Source organism: Artibeus jamaicensis, unplaced genomic scaffold (genome assembly GCF_021234435.1).
Source record: "Artibeus jamaicensis isolate MK-2021 breed Jamaican fruit bat unplaced genomic scaffold, CSHL_Jam_final contig_354, whole genome shotgun sequence".
NCBI classification, from domain to species: Eukaryota; Metazoa; Chordata; class Mammalia; order Chiroptera; family Phyllostomidae; genus Artibeus; species Artibeus jamaicensis.
The window spans coordinates 8,275,957-8,292,179 of NW_026521803.1; the positions used below are offsets into that span (position 1 = coordinate 8,275,957).

Consider the following 16,223-nt stretch of genomic DNA (forward strand, 5'->3'; position numbering starts at 1 on the left):
GGGAGATTTGATACCAGCAGGGATAGAAGCAGGGGGGATACTGTCTGGTCCTAGACTAAATCTTTTTGGAAGGACATTTACTAGAAATGGTGGTGGTGTAGGGGAAGGGAGCAGAATTACCCAGCTAACAGCAGAACTTCTTTGAGCAGCAAGACACAGAAATCCCCAAGTACATAGGGCTGCTCCCCTCAGCCCTCAGAACTTGAGTCGCCTGCATCTGTTGCTTAGGATTTGGAGAATATTTTGAAACCTTCTAGGGCATCTACCCTTGAGCCTCTCTCATTACAAATCCTACCAGATTGCCTTCCAAAAAAAAAAAACCGAACAAAGTAAAAATATCAGATTCCAGTTTTACTTTTATTTGGAGTTAAAGTAATTTTAATACTTTTGCTGTGAAGAGGTTAGTGAAGGATGTAAGATGGAGGAATCTTCACTGCCTCCCAACTGCCTGATCCCCTTTTCAGCTCAGATATGGGGTGTGAGTGTGTAAGCCCCGCCAGATGGAATCTCGGTGATGGAAAGGGATGTGTTCACGAGCCCCTTCATGCCCCAGCCGTGGTCTCTGCATTGGTTAGACTTCTCCAGAAGGGGAGATAGCAGTGCTGGAGAGGTATTTCTTGGCCGCTGCTAGCGTACCCAGCAGCAGAACACCAAATTTCCCTGAATTTTGGATAGTGTTCTTACCACTCAGGAGAAGTCTAAATAAGGCTCCAGACAGCCTAACAGAGTTGGTTGCTTCTCCCAACAGTAGAACTATTTCCTACTCCCATTTTCTGAAATTTGCAGAATTTTATGTTGCCTTAAACCACCAGGAAAAGCTTTTTCAACCCCCCAGCATATCAGTACAGTGCACCGCCACCCTAACCACTCAAAACCCTCACCCTCCGGCATGTGACTAGCCTGCAAGAGGTGAGAGGACCAGCCTTTTATTATTTTTTAAAGCACTCAGCAGCTCAGAAATAAACATGCATGCTGATGTTGACTTGAGAACTAAAGGATGTCTTTCAAGTCTAACAAATGCGATAAAAATAAACAACATCCTTTCATAAATTTAATGGAGCATAGCTCTGTGTTTTCTTTTCATGTACTTGAGATTACCCCACTGGAAGAAGAAAACACTTGATTAATGCAGGGAGTCTATTTTGTCATCTACAGTGGTTGGAAAATGTATTTTAAATTCCTTCCTGGCCTCTTTTTTGCTTCTCTGAAGAAGTTATTGATGGGGTGCCTGGTAATAATGAGAATGCAGCAATTTCTAATGAGAAATCCAACAGGTTGCTGCCCAACAGTTATAGCTATTTGTTTTATTTGGTAATTAGTTGAGGAAAGGATTCCATATTCTTTTTCTTACTAAAGAGTTTTACTTTAGGTGTTTGGGACATCTGAGGAGAATAATAACAGCAAGCATATCTAGCACTTATGGAAGAGCTGCAGAGGGCACTTTCTACAAGTTGGTTAGCCACACAAGCCCATGGGGTGGGGGCTGTTATTATCCCCACTTTACTGATAGGAATCCAAAGTTTTGAGGTTAGATGTCTTGCTCAAGATCATACACCTTCTGAATAGGAGACAGTACAATTCAACATCAGTTCTGACTGATTCCCATCTTACTAGAATGACTGACTATGTAATTGCACACAGGACCAGGGCATTGAATGACAGGCATTCATCTTATTTATTCATTTATTGAGCTCAAATATGACCAGAGCATTTACTGGGGGCCAGACATTCTTCCAGGCACTGGAGATACAGAACCTGCATTCTAGTGAGATCCAGTAAGATGAGCTATAAAAGCAACAAAATAAATGATCAAATCTATATTAGTTAATGGTGACATATGATATGAACAAAAATAAATCAAGAAGTGAATACATAGGATATGAGAGGAGGGGTTGTAATTTTAAATAAAGCAGTCAGGTAAGATTTCAAGAAAGACCTAAAGGAGGTGAGGGAGTGAATCATCCAGCTATCTGGAGTAAGAACCATCTAGGCAGAGGAACGTGCAAAGGCCCTGAGGTGGGGCCATGCTAAGCGTGTTTGAAGAACCGAAAGGAGACTAGGTGGCTGCAGATGTACTGAGCAAGGGGGGACAGGAAACAGTACATGAGATGAGAGGGGCACAAAGAGGCTGAGTAGGGTAGGGCCTTTTAGGCCACATGGGAACGTCATCTTTTCCTCAGCACAAGATGGGGAGCCACTGGAGGGTTTTGAGCAGAGAAGTGGCATGCTGGGACTGCAGTTTAGTAACATCCCTCTGGCTGCTGTGTCAGGAGGGGCAGGGTAGAAGTGGGGAGCCCAGTTAGGAGATTTGTGCAGTAAACCAGTAAGAGATGATGGTGAACCTGGGCAGTAATGGAATGGGTCTGAAAATAAATGAAGGCAAATTAGGGTTTGCTAATGGACTGTGGGATATAAGATAAAGGGAGGTATTAGGATGCCTCTGAGGTTTTCATTTTGGGTGAGTTCCATGAGAGGAGCTAAGAGGCAGAGACTTAAACTAGAATGCATTTTACTGTGGAATAGATCACAGAGAGGCATGAGGAAGGACAAGGCAATTCATTACAGATCCAGAAAATGGGCTGCTGTGAAGAACTTTCACTCCCTGCCATCAGTTCATTGAGAAGCAGGAGACACTGAAAGGGAGCTTCCAGGAGTACACAAGGTGAATGCAAATCCGCAGGAGGTTATCCTGTGTGATAGAAACTTCTACAGAGATAAGACCCTCTTCCTGTCTTTTTTCTTCTTGAGAATATCTTGTCTGACCCAGCCTAAGGGAAGGACGTTTGTCACAAACCATCCTGACCGCAGAAACCTACATGGTGCCTGAATGGGGACTGGTCAGTTAATGGTTTATAGAGGTGGATATTCTGAAGGGGAGGGTGGGTTCTGAGATATGCAAAGCCTGATTGCTAGTGGAGATACAGTTATCAGACCAGAATCTTGTAGGTTCCTAGAGGAAGTGAGGAATACAGTATGGGAAAAGGTTTAGGGGTAGCTAGAGTGGGCAGAAGGATCTTTATCTACTTTGGAAGGCCTAATAGAAAACCATTAAAAACCCAAAGATGAATACCCTTAAAACCAAAGCGTGGGGTAGGGGAAGGAAGGAAATCATTTCTGTGGATCAAGGCAGTTTGGGGACTAAGAAACAGTCACGCTACAATTTCCAGGAAATCTTCTTCTACCCCCGCCCCCATCCTCACTACCAGAGTGCTTTAGACTGTGACAGGGATTTTAAAATTAAATGTATTTCTTTGAGAGCATTGGGGGAGTTTCTTGACACTTAGTTGGAATAATTACACATCTCTGAGGTGTCCCAAGATTGAAAAACTCTGGGAAGACCACTAGTTTATGGTATAAAGGTATTGATAGTTCACCTTTACAGAATGCTAGGCAGGCAACTAAAGTACAGTTTGTCATCTAATCCTCACACAGTCTAAGGAGACAAGTGTTATTACTATCCAGAGTTTGCAAAAAGAGAAATGGAGATTTGGAGAATCAGGTAATTCATCCAATCTCATTGAGCCAGTGAGAGGCAGATCTGAGACCAAACTCCAGCCAGCTGACTCTGAAACCTGTCCTGTGTCCCTGAGGCCGGCAGGGCATGCACAAAAAGAGGGCCTGAAAGGCCTTTCTTAGAAAGGGGAATTTCTTTTCCCTGCATTCTCAGAATTGGATCGTGAAGGGTGAAACTCAGTTAACCTTGATTTCAAATTAACGACTCATTAGTTTTCTCAACATTTGACTCAGAAAGAAACACCTCCCTTCTTCCTCCTTGAAGTAATTTAATTTTCACATTATACTTTAAGGGATATCCTCTATTTACCTAATGCTTTCCTGTTCAGTCTTTTCAGACTATGAATCTTGTATATTTCATATACACAAAGGTGACTTTTCCTTTCTTGAATGACCAACGCTTATCAGCACAAGCAACCGATACCGAGCTCATAAATATGTCACTCAGAGTTCAGTCTCAAGCCCTTCTCTTTTCTAAGAGTAGTTCTCACATGATTCTTCTTCCCCTTTCTTTTCCTAACCCTGTGGAGACTGCACATGTGCCTCCGAAGCACCCTTGGAGTATGTTTTGGTTTCACCCCTCACTGGCAAATATAAAAATGAGTGTGCGGTGCTTACACACCAAAGTCATTGCAGCAGGAGGCTGCAGACAGCATAAAACAAGGCCAGTGGAGCCAGCAGCTTCCGGTTCCAATTAAATATTTCCTGTAAGTCTGTGCCAATTGTGCATCTTGTAAGAACATTTGAAAACAGAAGTTTGAACTCACAGGGACCCTGTTGCCTTAAAAACCTGTTTCCTGTTTGACAAGATTTTACTAGTAAGAGCAAAGTAGCACATTCAGCAACAAGAGTCATTGTTAGTGGTTCAGATGTGCAAAGGTGGTGGTTTCCTCTCCTGGGCACCCACCACACAGCCTCATCGAATTGCAGATTTATGTCTTCCAGATAAATCTCTCTGAACATTAGAACCCTATTCCAGGGGGCTCGAATGACATTTCCAGGCTTACAGGAAATATTTGTTCATCTCCCTATCTGTACATCCTACTCTGTGCTATTTATAAAGTTAGAAAAGCTCTTCAAGACAACTCTGAGATGTCATCGTCTCCATTTTACAGATGAGAACACTGAGGCTCAGGGTCCATATGTTACTAAGTTTTGTATAGAGTGTTTTAGATTGCCAGGGATCTAGTCCCATTACTTTGCAGAAGTTACTAAAATGCTTATTGTCTGTTTCCCAATCCATAAAATGGGGTAAGTAGCAGCAGGAATTGGACATCATAGATTTAAAGTACCTTTAAGTTGTCAATAGTAAAAGCACTCCAATGACCACAAAGTATTATTATTATTAGTGTGTCATTATCACATTGTCATTATTTAAAAAATTGTCTTAGGACTGAAACTCAAAGCTCTTCCTGATTTGGCCCTAGTCTACTATTCTACCAGCCTTTTCTATGCATGATTTCCAACTCCCCCTCCCCCTAGTCACTCTCTCTCTCTCTCTCTCTCTCTCTCTCTCACACACACACACACACTATCTCTTTCTTTAAATTTTACCTTCTGAATCTTTGTTCACATGTCCCTTCTACCTAGGACACTCAGTCCATCCAACTGTGGTCCAACTACATCTATGAGGTGCCCCAATCTGCTTGGGGATGAGGTTGGTATCAATCATAGCACTGATATCAGCACTGGAAAAGCCCACAGTGGAAGCCTTGAGTACCATCAGTGGGATTTAGGCAAGTTGTTCAGTCTCTCTGTGTTGTGTGCTCATCTCTAGGATTGGCTAATACCACTTACCTCACCATGCTATAAGGACTAAATGAAATAACCCATATGCCACACAGGGCCCAGCTGGGCCCAGAATATACCTGAGCCCCTACCTCCTATCCTCAAATAAAGTTCCTTTTTCCCTCCCTTGTGAAGTATTCTGCTTAATTTATATAGCATTCACCAAATGTAGCTTGTGTTACTGTCCCTCATGCATGTGTCTAACTGCCCACATGAAATGATAGGTTCTTTGAGAGCCAGAAAAACGCTGATTTCTTTTTGTGTTCACCGCTGCCCTTGTCTCACAGTAAGTTCTCGATGCTACTGAGAGAACTCCAGGAATGTTATCAACTGGCTCTCCTGGACCTGCTTGCCCTGTGGGGTAGCCTGGTGACTAACGCTCAAGGCTAATTTGTAGAGCCCAGGAAGCTGAATCTTAGAGGGGTGAAGTGAGTCAGAATTGAGACCAGAACATTCCAGAACTCATTCCCAGGCTCTGCTTCCAAACTACCTTCTCTTACCAGGTCAGCTTAGTACTAATGTTAACAATTGAACTTTTTGCCTGCCAATGTGAGTATAATTTGATAAAGTGAGATTCAAGCATTCATCTAACAAACGTATAATACTAATATTTTTAATGGTAGGTATTACATTCTAGGCTACTAGACCTCTTACTCATATAATTTAAATTTTCATGAAAATCCTGACAGGTTTTTCCCCCATTTTGCAGCACAATAATGCATAGACAATACCTGCAATATTTTGTGTTAGGTTCTAATGGCAGCAAACACCATGCTCCTGTTTATTAAGATTGCAACGTAGTGGCCGAGACAGGCAAGCAAATCATTAACTGCATCATGAGGGACATACACTAAGTTATAAAATAGAGACATGTGAGGGAGAATAATTAACATAATTGGGAAGTGAGAAATTATCAGAAAACAAGGGATATTTGAACAGACTCCTGAAGGGTGAAAGTTCAGAGGACAGATAAAGGAGAAAGGCAGTCCTAGGAATACAGAACAGCGTGTTCAAGGTTAAGAAGGAAAGAACAGAACTTACTTCAGTTACACTGGAACGAGGAGGTGAGACTCAGGCTGGAGTGGACTACGTAGCATATGTGTCATGCCAGAGAGCTTGGCCTTTTTTCTTTTTCTTTCTTTACTGTAGGCAATGGGGAGACCTTGAGAGTTGTGTGCAGGGGGAGTTACTCTGTTGTTTTCTGACAATCACTTTGGTGGCCTTGGAGCAGGAGCAGGTGCTGAGGAGGCTCTGAGCATGCTAGACACAAGTTACATCCATGTTAAAAGTTCTCCTAATGAAAATATGCATAAGTGATGATTGTCTTTAGTATTATTACCCCTGAATATTTGCAAAATTAAACTTCTTTCATTTCAGTGCTTATTTCTTCTTTGGATAAAATTAAGAGAAACTATGCTATGAGGAAATTATGCTATGCTGTGAGGGAAACCCTTCTTCACAGGGGCAAAATATCTCAAAGAAAGTTCACTTTGTGGAATGTTTTGACCCACAGTACGGTAATTGTTAACTCGTTGTTAGTGGAAATACTGTTTATCTGCGTGCATCTCTCAGGACAGGTTCCTGGCCTTCTCTCTACAGCGCTGGCCATCCCAGCACCACTGTAAATGGAGCACCTCGCAGTACTCAACCATCCCCGCCCAACCCAGGGGTGCGAAATGAATGAAAGCTTCAGACACAGACTATGCGTGCAGTGTGTATATTGTGCATATGTAGTTATATACATATTTAAAAGGGGATGAGCAGAATATGGAGGGTCCATGGGAAAGATAATCCAGAAACTTTCATTGAGCCCAAAAAGTTCCCTTGCACTGGTTAGTCCAGTTCCTGCCCAGACGAAGTGCTGGGCCAGAGAGGCCTGTGTCAGCAGCTTGTGCAGCTCTTGGCTTGGTCCCAGGGAGGGTCCAGGGCTCCTTCCCTGTGGCTGTCTCACGAGACTGACCCTGCATGGGAAATGTCCTTGGACAGCTTTATTCATTTTTCTTTAAAAAAAAAAAAATACCTGACTGATCTCATATAAAATGTCCTTAACCAAGTGAGCTCACCGACAGATGGTGCTGCTGGGAGGGGCCCCTGCGCAGACAAGCTCCTTACTCCCTGGCAGGGTTGGCTCCTCCAGGCTTTCCATGCCAGGCTTTTAATGTTCCTTCAAATTTCAAGTAATGGGTTCTTACTCATTTGCATCTTCTTGCAGCGGCCTGTGAGGGAGCCCATCGTGTGAATGAGGGCAGGCACTCCCTGGGGATATGACTTTCCCAAGGTCCCATGGGTGGGCTCATTCCCCTCCCTTGTGGCCCCCACCCCCAAACCCCACCTTCCCCATGTGTGATGGGGGCCATGGGATGGCCCCCTGGATAGGCCATCATACATTTCTAGAGGCTTCTTTTGAATATGCAAGGTATTGGTTCTGCGTCAGTGGAGCTTCCAGAACCTTGGAATTCTGTCCCCTGCCCTGTGTTAGGAGCTTGCCCACTTGATGACGGTGGTAGGTGGATTTGGTACAGGCCTGATAACATCTTCGCACAGTGAAGAAGGCCTCTGGGGTGACTGGCCCCTGGGGTGGATGTTGCCCCAGGTGTGGTTCCAATGGAAATGGTGAGTCACAGAGATTGCTGGCCTGCTCTTTTATACATTTGCCTATGTCTGGAAGTGTTTCGCTTTCTCCTAAAATGGAGAGAAAGTCCCTAGGGTGTTGGTAAAGTTGCTTTGGCTCTGCCTAGTAACTTCATCTTTCTCAACTCACTTTGCCTTTCACCAACTACCACCATTACCACTGAGAATCACCCAAAGGAAGGACATGGGAAAAGTGTGAGCGTGCGGTCACATCAGGCCTCTGATCAGGTCAGAGTTAGTTCAAAGAAGCAATAGAAAAAGAGCCTGAGCTTCATTTGCAGACTGGGTGGAGGGAGCTGGTTTGGGGTGGGTCGGGGACGGGGTAGGAGAGAGGCATGGATGTTGGTGTCGGACAGAAGTCCGAAGGCAGGATTCCAGAAGTTGGAATCCTGGCTTTTCTACTAACAAGTCCCGTGGCCTTTGCAAGTTACCTGAGCTCTTTGAGCTTCGGTATCTTCTATAAAGTGAGAAGTACAAGATTTTCTTCATAGATGGCATCAGGTATATTCATTCTACCACTGGTCTTGGCTCCAGGTCAGCCAGCACATTCAGGAGCATGAACAAGACTGTTTGGAGAACTCCAACAAACTGTGGTCTGCACAGAGCTCTGTGAAGGAGGCTGAAAGGACTTGGGGCCATCTTGTTAACTTCCTGCACCCTGTCAGCACTGAACGTTACCTGTAAAAGGGTGTTACAATCCTGTTAGAAGGGGTGCCAGTAACAAGTTAGGAGGATGAAGTGGACTGAGCAAGCCTGGGGAACAGGAAACCATCTGTGTGATGGCTTTTGCTGCTGCTTATCTGTTCACCAACCTCTAGAATAACCCTTCAGAATTACCTAGTCTTTCTCTAGATTACTTTTTTTCATGCCTCAGCGTCTTTTGCATCAACAGTGATGCCCACTTTTGGATGGCATTTCGTAAGCTTTTCAACATCTAGGTATATTTAAATGACAGACATGAATATGTGTGTAAATTCAAATATATTTTTTAAAGATTTTATTTATTTATCTTTAGAGGGGAAGGGAAGGAGAGAGGGAGAGAAACATCAATGTATGGTTGCCTTTCATGCGTCCCCTGCTGGGAACTGGCCTGCAGGGAACCTGCCTGCAACCCTGGCATGTGCCCTGACTGGGAATCGAACCACGATTGTCTGGTTCGCAGGCCCGTGCTCAATCCACTGAGCTACACCAGCCAGGGCTAAATTCAAATATTTTTTACCTGGAAAAATAAGTCCAACGGACTGAATAAGGGAAATATCTACTATTGCATTAGATAATGCATCTGATCTCTCTTGCCATATTTGCTCAGGAGCAAAGCCTTAGTAATTGTTAGTTTAATTTTGATTATTTAAAATAACAGGCATTAAAATCATAAGCCCATGGGCGATAAATGAGTTTTTAATTAAAAAACTGCAGTGTTCCATATGTATGGAAATATGGCACAAGAAGACAAAATAAAATGTCAAACCAGGGTTGTGAAGTGAAAATGTTTTTACCCAGCCCTGGCTGGTGTGGCTCAATGGTTGAGCCCCAGCCTGTGAATCAAATGGTCACCGGTTCAATTCCCAGCCTAGGGCACATGCCTGGGTTGTGGGCCAGGACCCCAGCAGGGAGTGCGCGAGAGGCAAACACACACTGATGTTTCTCTCCCTTTCTCTCCCTCTCTAAAAAATAAAATAAATAAAATCTTAAACAAAAAAAGAAAAAATTTTTACCCAGATAACTTATATTTGGGGGAGATATTTTTATATTAAACATTTTGAAGAAGTTAGAGATATGGTACTTTCTAAGTTATTATTAATCATTGACTGTGTGAGTCGGGGTAGGCTGGGTAGAAGAGGGCAAAGGAGGAAAATGGGACAACTGTAATAGAATGCAATAAAAATATTTAAAAAACAAAGACAAAAATTTTTGTCTAAGTACTATAGATTGATTTATCTTAGTTTCACCACCTACCTCAGTAGCTGGTTATTATGGTGGTTCTTTTGATTAGCACCCACCTGCCCCAACTTGGGATGCCTTCTCATCTAAACTTTCACTGGCAGTGAGCCTTTCTGTGAGCCTGGCTTGCTCCCCTTTCCTTTTTCAGTTGGGATTTACCTTTACGAACTCAAGGTGTCTACCTGCACTATGGGGGAGGTAATGCAATGGCGCAGGCCCAGCCACCAAACTGTCCCCAAATTGAAACCAGCTACTCTCTCTCCTGTTATCCCCCAAATATTGGGGGATATCCCCCAAAGAATCCTCACGTGATGAAGACCAGTGGGACCTTGATCAGGGAAGGTGGAAAGGGTGTTTTGTTTGTCATGGTTTGAAGGAGCTGCAATAGGGAGCAATAATGGAGGAGGGCAGTTACCGTCATCCATTGCCTCTATGGTCAGCACTTGCCATCAGTACTTGAAAACTTCTCATTGGGGGCAACTAGGCAGCAGAAACCCCCTTCTGAGTCCAGAGCTGCTATTCTCCTCCCTCCTGTGTGGAAGCCACACGTCAAAGACGACGGGAGCAGTAAGATCATGCAGATCCTACAGAGCAGGGATGAACACTGAGTGTTATACTGCTCCATGGATATGGGTGGCCATTGCTTCGTGTGGGAAAACCCAACCATTTTTCAAGTCACTTTTTCTAATAGCGCAGTCCATAATAAGCTGAAGCTGTTTCCCTATTTTGTTATTTTTATTACCTTAGCACATCTAAAAGGTATTTATGAGGTTTTAAAAAAAACCCAATGGGTAGAAGATCCCAAAGATAAGAGGATAGAAAAATAAACTCGAGGAAGAAGGTAAGAAGCTCATGTTTTTTGTTTTTTTTTAGCACTTCCTATTAGTGCTTATTACATATCCAGCACTCTAAATGATCTTTTTTAAGCCTCATAACAACCTTGAAATGTAGACTTTCACATCTCTGTTTTACAGATGAGGGGTCCAAGGCTGGTGGAGGGGGTTAAGTAATTTGCACGAAGATGGTACGTTGTGGCATTGAATTTGAATTCAAGCCAGCCCAGCTCTCAGGCTGTGCTCCTTTCTATCACCTGCTACCTGGAGAACACAAGCCCATGGGTGACATGAAGTGCGTTTGGGGACATGGGGACACAGGAATGTTTCTTGGGCCCTCAATGTCCTCAACTAGGGATAAATCGAATACTTCTGAAACCATTTGCAAGACACTAAAGTACTGCCTATGTAGGTCCTCCATAAATTTTAACTGAGCCATATTGTAGATATCCCAAATTATGTAGCAGACATTAGTTGAGATAGGCATGGCCCAGGTAGAAAAAAGAAATAATATAATACTGTGGCTATACAACTTGCATTTAAAGTGTCCATGTGAACCTCAGCCATAGATTAGTTGTCAGTTTTAATATATAACGTGGTCATGTTAAAATAGATTTTTACAAAAGTAGTGTTTTGATGTATTTTTAATAAATGAATATGATTGACCCCCTTGTTATACTTCTAAATACGTGTCTGGGATCGACATTATAAATCAAGTTGACTTGTCCTCAGGTCTATATTATCAATGGTTTCTATTTCCGACGAGGGCTGAAAGGTCCCCAGGGTAATGTTAACCCGGTGTTTAGCATTATACGTGTTGAGGCGGCTTCTTTATCAGTACATTGGGAATTTCCCCATGCGCCTGTGGTGCACGGCTGCTCCGTGGGGACTGTGTCCTACACTATGCCATGGCTTACTTTGTATAAATTGCTGCCACACTTATTTTATCTAGAGTAATCTGGAACATTTGGGTTTCCTTGATTTATATGAGTGGATAAGAGAAAACCATTAATATATCTAAACAACAAAAAGATAGCTGGTGAACCCAATAGTGAGAAAATAGAAACCATTGAAAATATACACCTGCTTTCTACAGTTTCCTACCTGCTATGGACACACTGGAAGTGGCCTAGTGCTTGGGGGTGACTGGCATCACCCCTGGGTCACCCACCCAGAATGTTCTTGGCATCCAGCCTAAAGTTGGGGGACCTGCTTCCACCAGAGAAGCATCTAGAGGCTTTGTGGCATGTGGTGATTCATTCTTCTGAAGAGATAGGTAAGCAGTACCTGTCTTCTTTGAGGTCCAAAGAAGATCTCAGAGGTAGCTGGACTTTTGTCATTAAGCTCTGAGGGCAAAATATATATGACTTGGAGAGTCAAAGAAAATAGAAGTGAAATCTGGAGATTTCTCTTTCTGCATGAATCACTACCCATGAGGCAGCCCAATAAGGGGAAAATGATGGTGTTCCAACCAATATGGCCTCTGTAGAAGCCCCACAACCCACTTACACAGAACCAAACCACAATAATCAGCACCCTGCTGTAGGAGACTCTGGGGCAGGAAGCAAATGCCCTGTGCTCCTTCACACCCATCTGGGTTAGTGTTGTTCTTTGGAAACATCTTTTCTCCCCTTTGGCCTGGAATTCACTTGTAGCAAAGTTCACCTGTATGGACATATTTGTGGGAAGGAAGGAGTTTGTTGCCCAGCACCCTGCCAGGGACAGCTGCTTCTCTAACACACTGGCTTGAGATTAAGAGTGAATTCCAGAGATTGCCTATTTGAATACACTCAAAGCATATTTTCATCAAGTATCCTAAATAGCCTCATTAATAAATGACTGATTCCTATCTGGTAGGTGTAGACCAGTGGTTCTCAAATTAGGCTGCCTGTTCAAATCATCTGGAGTTTCTTTAATTTCTTTAGTGAACTGAAGAGATTTTAGTTTCTTTAGTGAACTCAAAGTAGAAAAATGTCATTCAATAGACTATTTCTTTCTGAAACGAACCTTCAGTGCCTGGCTTGTCCTTAATTAATTTTACTGGAATTGACCCTAATGAAAATGTAACTCAGCTACCCCCACCCCACCTGCCACCACTAATGGTGCAAGAAGATGAAGGTGTGAGGAAGCAGAACTTGGTACCTTGCACTCCTGATGACACGTGAGCCAACGTGGCATGCTCTGATGAGTCAGGGGCAGCCCTTCCCTCAGCCGGAGATTCTTCCTGCATGGTCCATGGTGCTAGCATTTCTAACTCACTCTTCCTACCCCACACACCTGCTTCCAGTCACTTCAGTGGGAAGAAGCCCCTTTTCTCTTGTGAAAGGAGTTTTAGTGACAGAAACAAAGTTGCTTGAATATCGTCTTTCCCTTAGCAACAAAGAAAAAAGAGAACTTAAAGTATTCAGAAAAGAGGGGCAAATTTCTGTAGGTGATGAAGATTACAGCATCTTAGTTGAGAAGGGATCTCCAAAAATGGATGACTGGAGACTCAGGAGGGAGAGCTGGGGACCAACTTATTCTTTTGGATGGCTGGTCTTCCAGTGTGTCTGACTGCGTTTCTGTGGAGTAAGATACAAGAAAAAAAAACAAAACTGTCTGGTGTGGCTCAGTGGATTGAGTGCCGGGCTGCGAACCAAAGGGCCGCTGGTTTGATTCCCAGTCAGGGCACATGCCTGGGTTGCAGGCCAGGTCCCCAGTAGGGGGCTCGTGAGAGGCAACCATGCATTGATGTTTCCCTCTCTTTCTCCCTCCCTACCCTTCTCCCTAAAAATAAATAAATAAAATCTTTTAAAAAAAGATACAAGAAAAAAGAAATGGAGGGAAAATTTGGTCTTAAAAGAATTAGAGGCTGAAGCAATTACTTTTTGTTGTTGATATTGCAGCTTGCTTCTTTTATGGTTGGTCCATAAAAGAAAAGAGTGGATTGCTTCTTGACCTTTTGGCTAAGATCAAGCATAAAAGAAGACAGGGGAATTTAAATCCTTACGCCTCTGGTTTTCTGGGCAGCCTAATTTGAGGGGAGTGCCTGGAAAGGCAGAGCCCAGATGGAATATATGAGAAAATCCTCTTTCAGATGGGCTTTGGGACTTGGTGTTTTTATTTATTTTTCACTTCAAAACATATTTGTTGTCATCCCTCTGAGTAATTGTAGTTTGACAGATGTCATGGTTGTAATGTTGTAAAGGAAAAGCTGAGAGACAAATTGCTTAGCTTAATTGCTGCCTGCATTCATGTTACTTCAAAAGTATAGGACATTTAGGAAAATCTTAGTTCAAGTCACACAGAAGACAGTTTCACTCCTTGTCCTCTAAGGGCTGGCTGAGCCAGATCACTGACCAGCCTTGATCTTGTCATAGTTACAGAAATATTGTAAAAAGCAAAACTAACTCAAAACAAAACCAATCTCTAGAGTGGACGTTAGTAAGGAATATAAAAGATCTGCAAAGGCACAATGGTCATGTGACTTCCCAGCTTCCAAAGCCTGTGCTGGTGCTTTGTGAATATTTAGGTAGGAAGGAAGGGCTTGGTCAGGCTGGAGGGGAGACCAGAGGAAAGGAGTCGGGGAGCAGCTCCTTGGCCTGGGAACATGAGAGGGAAGTGTGGCCAGCACCCCTTAGGCTAGGGGGAGGGATCTAAGGCAAGATCCAGGGGCAGGCAGAGGTTGTGTAGCCCTGAAACACCTGTGCAGCCCTGCAGGTAGAGTGTTGGTCCTGTTAACTGTGCAAGGGAGGATCTGAAGATGTGCTAGGGAATGTGTGAGACCCTGGCCCCTCTGAGCTGCCCAGTGCCCTGAGTCTTTCTCAAACTCTTTCCAGGTACAAAATGAATAATTTCCAAGAGGAATTGACATATTTGGGGAATAAAATTTAACTGTATTTTTACCTTTTAAACACTGAAATTTTAAGAAATATATTATTGTGACCATAGACACAAGGAGGGTAGACCTAACAATCTCCATGTATCCTCCAGACAAAGTTGTTTATTGTTCCCTATCTTGCAGTTGGAAACTCTCTAGATTTAGATGACTAGGCAATGTTAAATAAGAAATCCGTGAGCCTCTTTAAGTATTTAGGAGGTAAAAGAAAACAAAAAGGAATTACTGTATTTCTTGAAAGTCAGTAGCAGTTTCTAAAACCCTTTGTGTCATGGTGAAAAAATATATTTTCAGGTCAAGAATCTGTTTCCATAGTTACAAAGCAATGTGGGAAAATATAATAATTGTGTCTACATAAAACAACTTTATTCAAAAGAAAAAAAACAAAAATACTCTTTAGGAATGGCAAAGGAAGGGAGCTGTGCCTTGTGTCCAATCACAAATAAGTGGGATTAATATTATTAAAATTACATCAATCCTAATTTAACAGCATGGTTCACCATACCTCCGAGTACTTTCCATTTCCAATGGTTTCCTCCTCAGTAAGTGGATCTCCTCACTCATTTCAGGAAGGCAAACTGAAAGTAGATATTGCATATAGTCTAATAAAATTCTTTTATTAGACTCATGGCCCCACGTTCAACTGAAAGCTCTGGCACACAAAAATAAGTTGGAAATTCATCCCATTTCTGAAAAGGTGTTTCAGGCTTGATCAGAGGGCTCTTCACCACTCTCCCACCCCTCTAGAGGCCACTTGCTTTAGGTCCTTCTGGCCCCAAGAAGGAAACCAGCTCATGGGCTTGTGGAAACACCTGGCTGTCATGCATGTCAGTGAATGACAGCCCAGGGCGTGCCTGTCTTTTTGGGAAAATGGAGAAAGCTAAGGAGCACACGATGCCCCTTGGACAGGCATCACTCTGTCTCCAGAACTCTTCCATTCACAGTCTGGTCTTCCCAGGACTTTCCAGTGGAATCATAGGGATACTCTATTTAAATTTTTGTTTTCTAAAAAGAATAGATACAGAGAATAGACTGACAGCTGCCAGAGGGGCGGGGGTTAGGGAGCTGGATAAAAACAGTAAAGGGATTGAGAAAAAAACAGTGCATGGATACAGGCAACATATGGTGATCACCAGACAGAAAGGGAGGTAGGGCAGGTAGAAGAAGGTAAAGAGGGCATAAAGGGTGATGGAAGGAGACTTGACTTTGGGTGGTGAACATGCAATAGAATATATAGATGATACATTCTAGAATTATACACTGGAAACTTGTATAATTTTATTAAGAAGTACCACCCCAATAAATTCAATAAAAATAAATAAGTAAATAGTTAGAAAAAGAATAGAAACTTTTCATTAAAAATGATAAAATTTAACTTGTTTCCTGGATTTTTTCCCTTCTATTTTACCATCATCATTAGCATTTAATGATTTCATCATTAGACTCTAATATAATTACTTTAATATATAAATTTTGTTATTTTATAATGAAAGTATTAAGAAGTGAAAATAAGAAGAAAAATGTCACATATATTTCCAGCAATCAAAACATCAAAAATGGTATCTCGAGGTTTACTTATGTTTTTTTGCCACATAACAACTGTTTTAAAAACTCAGCATTGAGGCTCTAGCTGGGTAGCT

At 42.6% G+C, this 16,223-nt stretch overlaps 2 long non-coding RNA genes across 4 annotated transcripts in view; one reads left to right on the forward strand and one right to left on the reverse strand.

The window, feature by feature from the left end:
- The window catches only part of LOC128627239 (uncharacterized), a 67,781-nt gene that overhangs the window by 14,417 nt on the left and 37,141 nt on the right, over window positions 1–16,223 (forward strand). The window lies entirely within an intron of this gene.
- LOC128627240 (uncharacterized) lies at window positions 6,359–8,599 on the reverse strand. The gene is made up of 3 exons (XR_008391397.1): window positions 8,364–8,599; window positions 7,365–7,517; window positions 6,359–6,561 (listed from the first exon to the last, which is right to left on the reverse strand). It is a non-coding gene; the product is annotated as an uncharacterized LOC128627240 (long non-coding RNA).